This window comes from Leucoraja erinacea, chromosome 2 (assembly GCF_028641065.1).
Source record: "Leucoraja erinacea ecotype New England chromosome 2, Leri_hhj_1, whole genome shotgun sequence".
Taxonomy (NCBI): Eukaryota; Metazoa; Chordata; class Chondrichthyes; order Rajiformes; family Rajidae; genus Leucoraja; species Leucoraja erinaceus.
Window position 1 is genome coordinate 58,083,789 of NC_073378.1, and position 6,160 is coordinate 58,089,948.

The window sequence follows — 6,160 nt, forward strand, 5'->3', positions numbered from 1 at the left end:
TGTTAAAACTGACCGCAGCTTTTCTCTCTCTCAGTCCCAGTCCCGTATAAAAAATGTCCAAAATGTAGCTCTTTGGTTTTATTGATTGTAACATGAAGGAAACCTTCTCAAATCTTACAGACTAACGAAGTGCTGAAAATCAATGCGAAAACTGCACAGTGGGCCCGATTTCTGCACTCACGATCGAAACCCTTAATTGCAAACTTGTGTTTGGCCGTCTTTTGAGATCCTGGATGAGCCCCCAATGTACATTGCTCGTTTCTAAGCTTCCCCCCATCTAATTTCAGTACAAACACTGAATCAAGCACTTGAAACAACTACATTTTATTTTAACAAAAGCGCATTACAGTTCAACTACTGCACCTATCCCACCGCGGGTTTGATCCCAGTATCTGCCTGTTCAAGCCCTCTAGGCCTCACTCAAACAGAGACACTCCAAAAAATCACGCAGTCCTAAGCGCTCTCCCAGAAGATCAACGCTGGACCTCGTGGTAGCGGACTTTTATAGGTCCTGGGACCTCGAGGGGCCGAACCACATGGGGGTGGTCTCTTAATAATCCAATTACAGATATCGATTAACCCCATACATAACAGACATTTCCCAAACCCAATAATACAGCAGCTCAATAAATTGTATTCAAACCGGACTTCGCAAGGAAGCCAACCTAGAAACATTTACCCTGATCTGCAAGAAACCCAGACAATGCTCAATACCTCATTAAATCAACACTTGGCACAGTTGAACTCTGGAACATTATTTATAATTAATTACAAGGTGCATATCTAGTTTGCAGCCATCCAATCCATTCTATGCATTTTGCTGCTAATTGACAGGGTCTGCAAATGATCCTATTCTTTGCTGGCAAATTGTATCTAGGCTCTAGACACACTGGCACCACTCCATAACTTGTCCCAGCTCTGCAGAGAGCAATTCCAAATTGACCAAATCTCCCAGCAGGCCTGAAGCTTTTACCCCATTTTGAAGTCCTAGCCCTGTCGAGGTTAGCGGCAGCATTCATTGTCGTGGTCCGAATTCATGATCGGACCGGCGCGATCACCACTTTGGTGAGACAAGCTGGTTGAATAAAATAAGTTTCTTTATTTGAAATGACAAACAAGGTGTATAACACAACCGCGTCCTGGGTCAACCAAATATCTTGAAGCTCATGCTACACAGGTGGAGCTCGATTAACTGAACCAAAAGCCCGCGAAAACACACCCACGATCACGTGACAGCGTCAGCCAATAGTGAGGGTTTGCATTGCCTCAAGCCACCACTAGGTGCTGCTACAATATATTAATGCTTTGAACAGGGTATCAGGCACAAATTTCTAATTCTCACTTGATTTTACACCTTTAGACTTTAGGTATCACTTTTAGAGATACAGTGCAGAAAACAGGCCCTTCTGCCCACTGAGATCATGCCGACCAGCGATCACCCCATACACTAACACTACCCTACATTCTAGGGGCAATTTACAATTTTTACCGAAATCTACTAACCTACATAGAAACATAGAAACATAGAAACATAGAAATTAGGTGCATGAGTAGGCCATTCGGCCCTTCGAGCCTGCACAGCCATTCAATATGATCATGGCTGATCATCCAACTCAGTATCCCGTACCTGCCTTCTCTCCATACCCCCTGATCCCCTTAGCCACAAGGGCCACATCTAACTCCCTCTTAAATATAGCCAATGAACTGGCCTCAACTACCCTCTGTGGCAGAGAGTTCCAGAGATTCACCACTCTCCGTGTGAAAAAAGTTCTTCTCATCTCGCTTTTAAAGGATTTCCCCCTTATCCTTAAGCTGTGACCCCTTGTCCTGGACTTCCCCAACATCGGGAGCAATCTTCCTGCATCTAGCCTGTCCAACCCCTTAAGAATTTTGTAAGTTTCTATAAGATCCCCTCTCAATCTCCTAAATTCTAGAGAGTATAAACCAAGTCTATCCAGTCTTTCTTCATAAGACAGTCCTGACATCCCAGGAATCAGTCTGGTGAACCTTCTCTGCACTCCCTCTATGGCAATAATGTCCTTCCTCAGATTTGGAGACCAAAACTGTACGTAATACTCCAGGTGTGGTCTCACCAAGACCCTGTACAACTGCAGTAGAACCTCCCTGCTCCCATACTCAAATCCTTTTGCAATGAAAGCTAACATACCATTCGCTTTCTTTACTGCCTGCTGCACCTGCATGCCTACCTTCAATGACTGGTGTACCATGACACCCAGGTCTCGCTGCATCTCCCCCTTTCCCAATCGGCCACCATTTAGATAATAGTCTGCTTTCCCGTTTTTGCCACCAAAATGGATAACCTCACATTTATCCACATTATACTGCATCTGCCAAACATTTGCCCACTCACCCAGCCTATCCAAGTCACCTTGCAGTCTCCTAGCATCCTCGTCACAGCTAACACTGCCCCCCAGCTTAGTGTCATCCGCAAACTTGGAGATATTCCCTTCAATTCCCTCATCCAGATCATTAATATATATTGTAAATAGCTGGGGTCCCAGCACTGAGCCTTGCGGTACCCCACTAGTCACTGCCTGCCATTGTGAAAAGGACCCGTTTACTCCTACTCTTTGCTTCCTGTTTGCCAGCCAGTTCTCTATCCACATCAATACTGAACCCCCAATGCCGTGTGCTTTAACCAGTAGGTCTTTGGATTTTGGGAGAAAACCTCACGCGGTCAGAGGGAGAACGTACAAACTCCGTACATAGAAACATAGAGACATAGAAATTAGGTGCAGGAGTAGGCCATTCGGCCCTTCGAGCCTGCACCGCCATTCAATATGATCATGGCTGATCATCCAACTCAGTATCCCGTACCTGCCTTCTCTCCATACCCCCTGATCCCCTTAGCCACAAGGGCCACATCTAACTCCCTCTTAAATATAGCGACAGTACTTAAGTACAGACAGCAACCGTAGTCAGGATCAAACCCGGGTCTCTGGCGCTGTCAGGCAGCAACTCTACCGCTGTGTCACCGTGCCGCCATAGAAGCAGAAGGAACCAACAAGGGAATGGTGGTAGACATAAAAAATATATTGACTGACTGGCAGAAAAGACAGACACATGGCTGATGAAACTTAGCACGGGAACATTTGAAGTGTAACATTTCACCAGATAAGAATTAGATAATGAAAACCGGAGGACCCACTAAAATGCTGCAAGATCAAAACTCTGAGAATATATATGCATAAATCATTGAAAGTTACAGAACAGGCTGAGAAATTAATTTAACAACATACAAGACCTAAACTGCAGGTTGAGAAGAATCTGATAGAGGCATTTAAAATCATGACTAATCTGCACAGGATAGATTGAGAGAAACTGTTCTCACTGACAGGGATTATATACCAGAGATCGCATGACCTAGAGTGTTAATGCTAAGAGATTCAGTGACATCAATGTCATTGGATCCTAAGGGGATGTGATTTGACTCTCCCTTTACAAAAATGGGCGTTGTGATATGAGTGCTATTTGGCACCTACTAGTTCAGATCCAGACTGATTAATTATGACCAAGTTGGCATTCTGGGCAAAACTAATTTGCCTCCAGTTGGCCCATATCCCTCTAAAATGTTCCTGTTCATATATCAGTTCAATTGTTTCATGAAAGTTGTAATTGTGCAGCTGCCCAGATATGGACTATCCTCTCTGACTGAAAAAGTTAATATAAATAACAATAGTAGACACAGCACCTACTCCTGTGGCATACCACTGGTCACAGGTCTCCAATCAGAAAAACAACCTTACACTACTACATTTTGACTCCTTCCTCCAAGCCAATTTTGAACCAAATTAGCCAGCTCATCTTGGATTTCATGTGAGTTAACATTCCAGATTAGTCTACTATGTGAGAACCCATCAAAGGCCTTGCTAAATTCCATCTAGACAATGTCATCTGGGATCATTCTCGTAAACCTCGTCTGGGCCCTTTCCTTTTTCTTTTCTTTTTTAAAAAAAAATATGGAACACTTCACGAGTTTGCGTGTCATCCTTGCACAGGGGCCATGCCAATCTTCTCTGTATCGTTCCAACTTTAGTATATGTGCTGCCGAAGCGAGCACTGGGCACTCTCCAACGCCAGCACATCCTTCCTCAGATTAAGCCTTATAATGCCTCAGCACTGCATACTTGTTTTTGTATTCTAGCCCTCTCGAAAGAAGGCATTTGCCTTCCTTACTACTGATTTAACTTGCAAAATAACTTTTTGGGAATCCTGCACCCGCACTCCCCAGTCCATTTGCACTTCTGATTCCTGGATTCTCTCCAAATTTAGAAAATAGTATACACCTTTATTCCTGCTACCAAAATGCATGACTCCACACTTTGCTATGCTGTATTCCATCTGCCACTTCTCAGCCCACTCTCCCAACCAAGTCCAAGTCCGTGTGCAGAGTCCATGCTTTCTCTACACACCAGCCCCTCCACCCATCTTCGTATCATCTGCAAACTTAGCCAGAAAGCCTTCAATTCCCTCATCCAAATCATTAATACAGTATCTTAATGGTCATTGTGTATACAGTCAGCATGCACAGGACAAGTAAATGCTGACATATAAAAGAAACCTTGAATGACCTGATGCTCAAAAACATCTGCACGGAAACAAATTTGGAACCACCAAACAGCAAGCAAACCACATTGAAAACTACCCTCTCGATGAATTTGACCATTTACCGATGTGATAATGTGGGAAAGTGCAAGGATGTGAGGGAAGAATGAGAATATGAACAAAGGGAATAATGTGTTTAAACAAAGGGGATATAATCAACTGCTCTCTAAGTGTGGCGAAGAAAACTAACCAGATGTCAAAACTTATCGTGGGATGAGCTCACACGTTGCATTGAGTAGTGGTAATAAAATAGCAAGAGAAGGAGAGAAAGTCACTCTGTGGAAAGATAGTGTTAAGAAGGAGCTGGTTAGCTTCCATTCACTCTGTTTTAATGACCTAGATTTGAATTCACATTATGTGTTATTATTTATGGATTTTTATCTAAATCTTTCCAAAGCTGATGCAGAACACTGCAGACTACAAGTTAAACGTATGCAAAATAACTTAAACATTGCTGATTCTCTTAATGTCCCCATGCATTCCATTCCATTCTACATTTGAAGGTCACTTAGTCAATTCAGTTTCACAGCATTTGATCATTGCAGATTGAGCTGTACAAGAAGTGAGTTTGATTCAAAACCTCGGCAGTTTTACATAGTAGCTGAACAGATGGCAGCAAAACTATCTAAAACAAGTGCTGATAACATGCCCAATTATCTTCTGGCCCTCAGCCTTGAAGCAACCACTACTTAATTTAGCGTCTGTTCTTTGAAATTGAATGTTTAAGGTTATCAACCCTTCACGTTGTTTATAATGTACCGTAATGAATGGTCAATATTGTACAAATCGGTAAAAGAATCATATTGTTTATAGACTACCAGTGACCTTGCATAGATATAATACTCGCTACATACTTTATGCAATTATTGCATAAATGGGAAAAAATATGCAATCGTGCAGAATATATATTTTTATTTTTATAGTATATTTGCTTATTTTGGTAACTGTGTCATCTTGTCTCAGTTGACAAGGAAATGATCTTTGATAAAAAAAAGTGGTGATCTAGAAGCTCAGTCGAATAATGTAGCCTTTTTCAGTGCTGCACAGAGGAGAAACGAGAGCAGTGGAAGCTGAGTAATAGACATATGGTTTATAGAGTGGAGATGGGGAAGGAAATTGAGCTGAAGCCTAGATCAGCACAACCACATCTTACTGAATAGCAGTGCAAGCTCAAAGCAAACAAGAACCTGTCACACTTTAGGCCAGGCCATAAAGAAGAAAGAGGAACCAGCGTGGGAACAGGTCCTTCTGCCCACCTAGTCCATACTGACCAATGATCACCCGTACACTAGTTACTTCCTACACACGAGGGACAAATTACAGAAACCAATTAGCCTACAAACCTGCATGTCTTTGGAATGTGGGAGGTAGCCAGAGCCCCCGGAGGAAATCCACAACGTCACAGGGAGAATGTACAAGCTCTGTACAGACAGCACCCATTGTCAGGATTGAACCCAGACCTCTGGTTCTGGAAGGCAGCAACTTTATTGCTGTGCCGCTATGTCGCTGTGCTCTTCCTATTTCTGGTGTTCTT

At 42.9% G+C, this 6,160-nt stretch overlaps 1 non-coding gene across 1 annotated transcript; it reads right to left on the reverse strand.

Annotated features, from left to right (window-relative positions):
* Positions 1–3,974: 3,974 nt before the first annotated feature.
* LOC129716411 (U6 spliceosomal RNA) lies at positions 3,975–4,081 on the reverse strand. Its single transcript, XR_008726633.1, has one exon. It is a non-coding gene; the product is annotated as a U6 spliceosomal RNA (small nuclear RNA).
* Between the last annotated feature and the right edge of the window lie 2,079 nt (positions 4,082–6,160).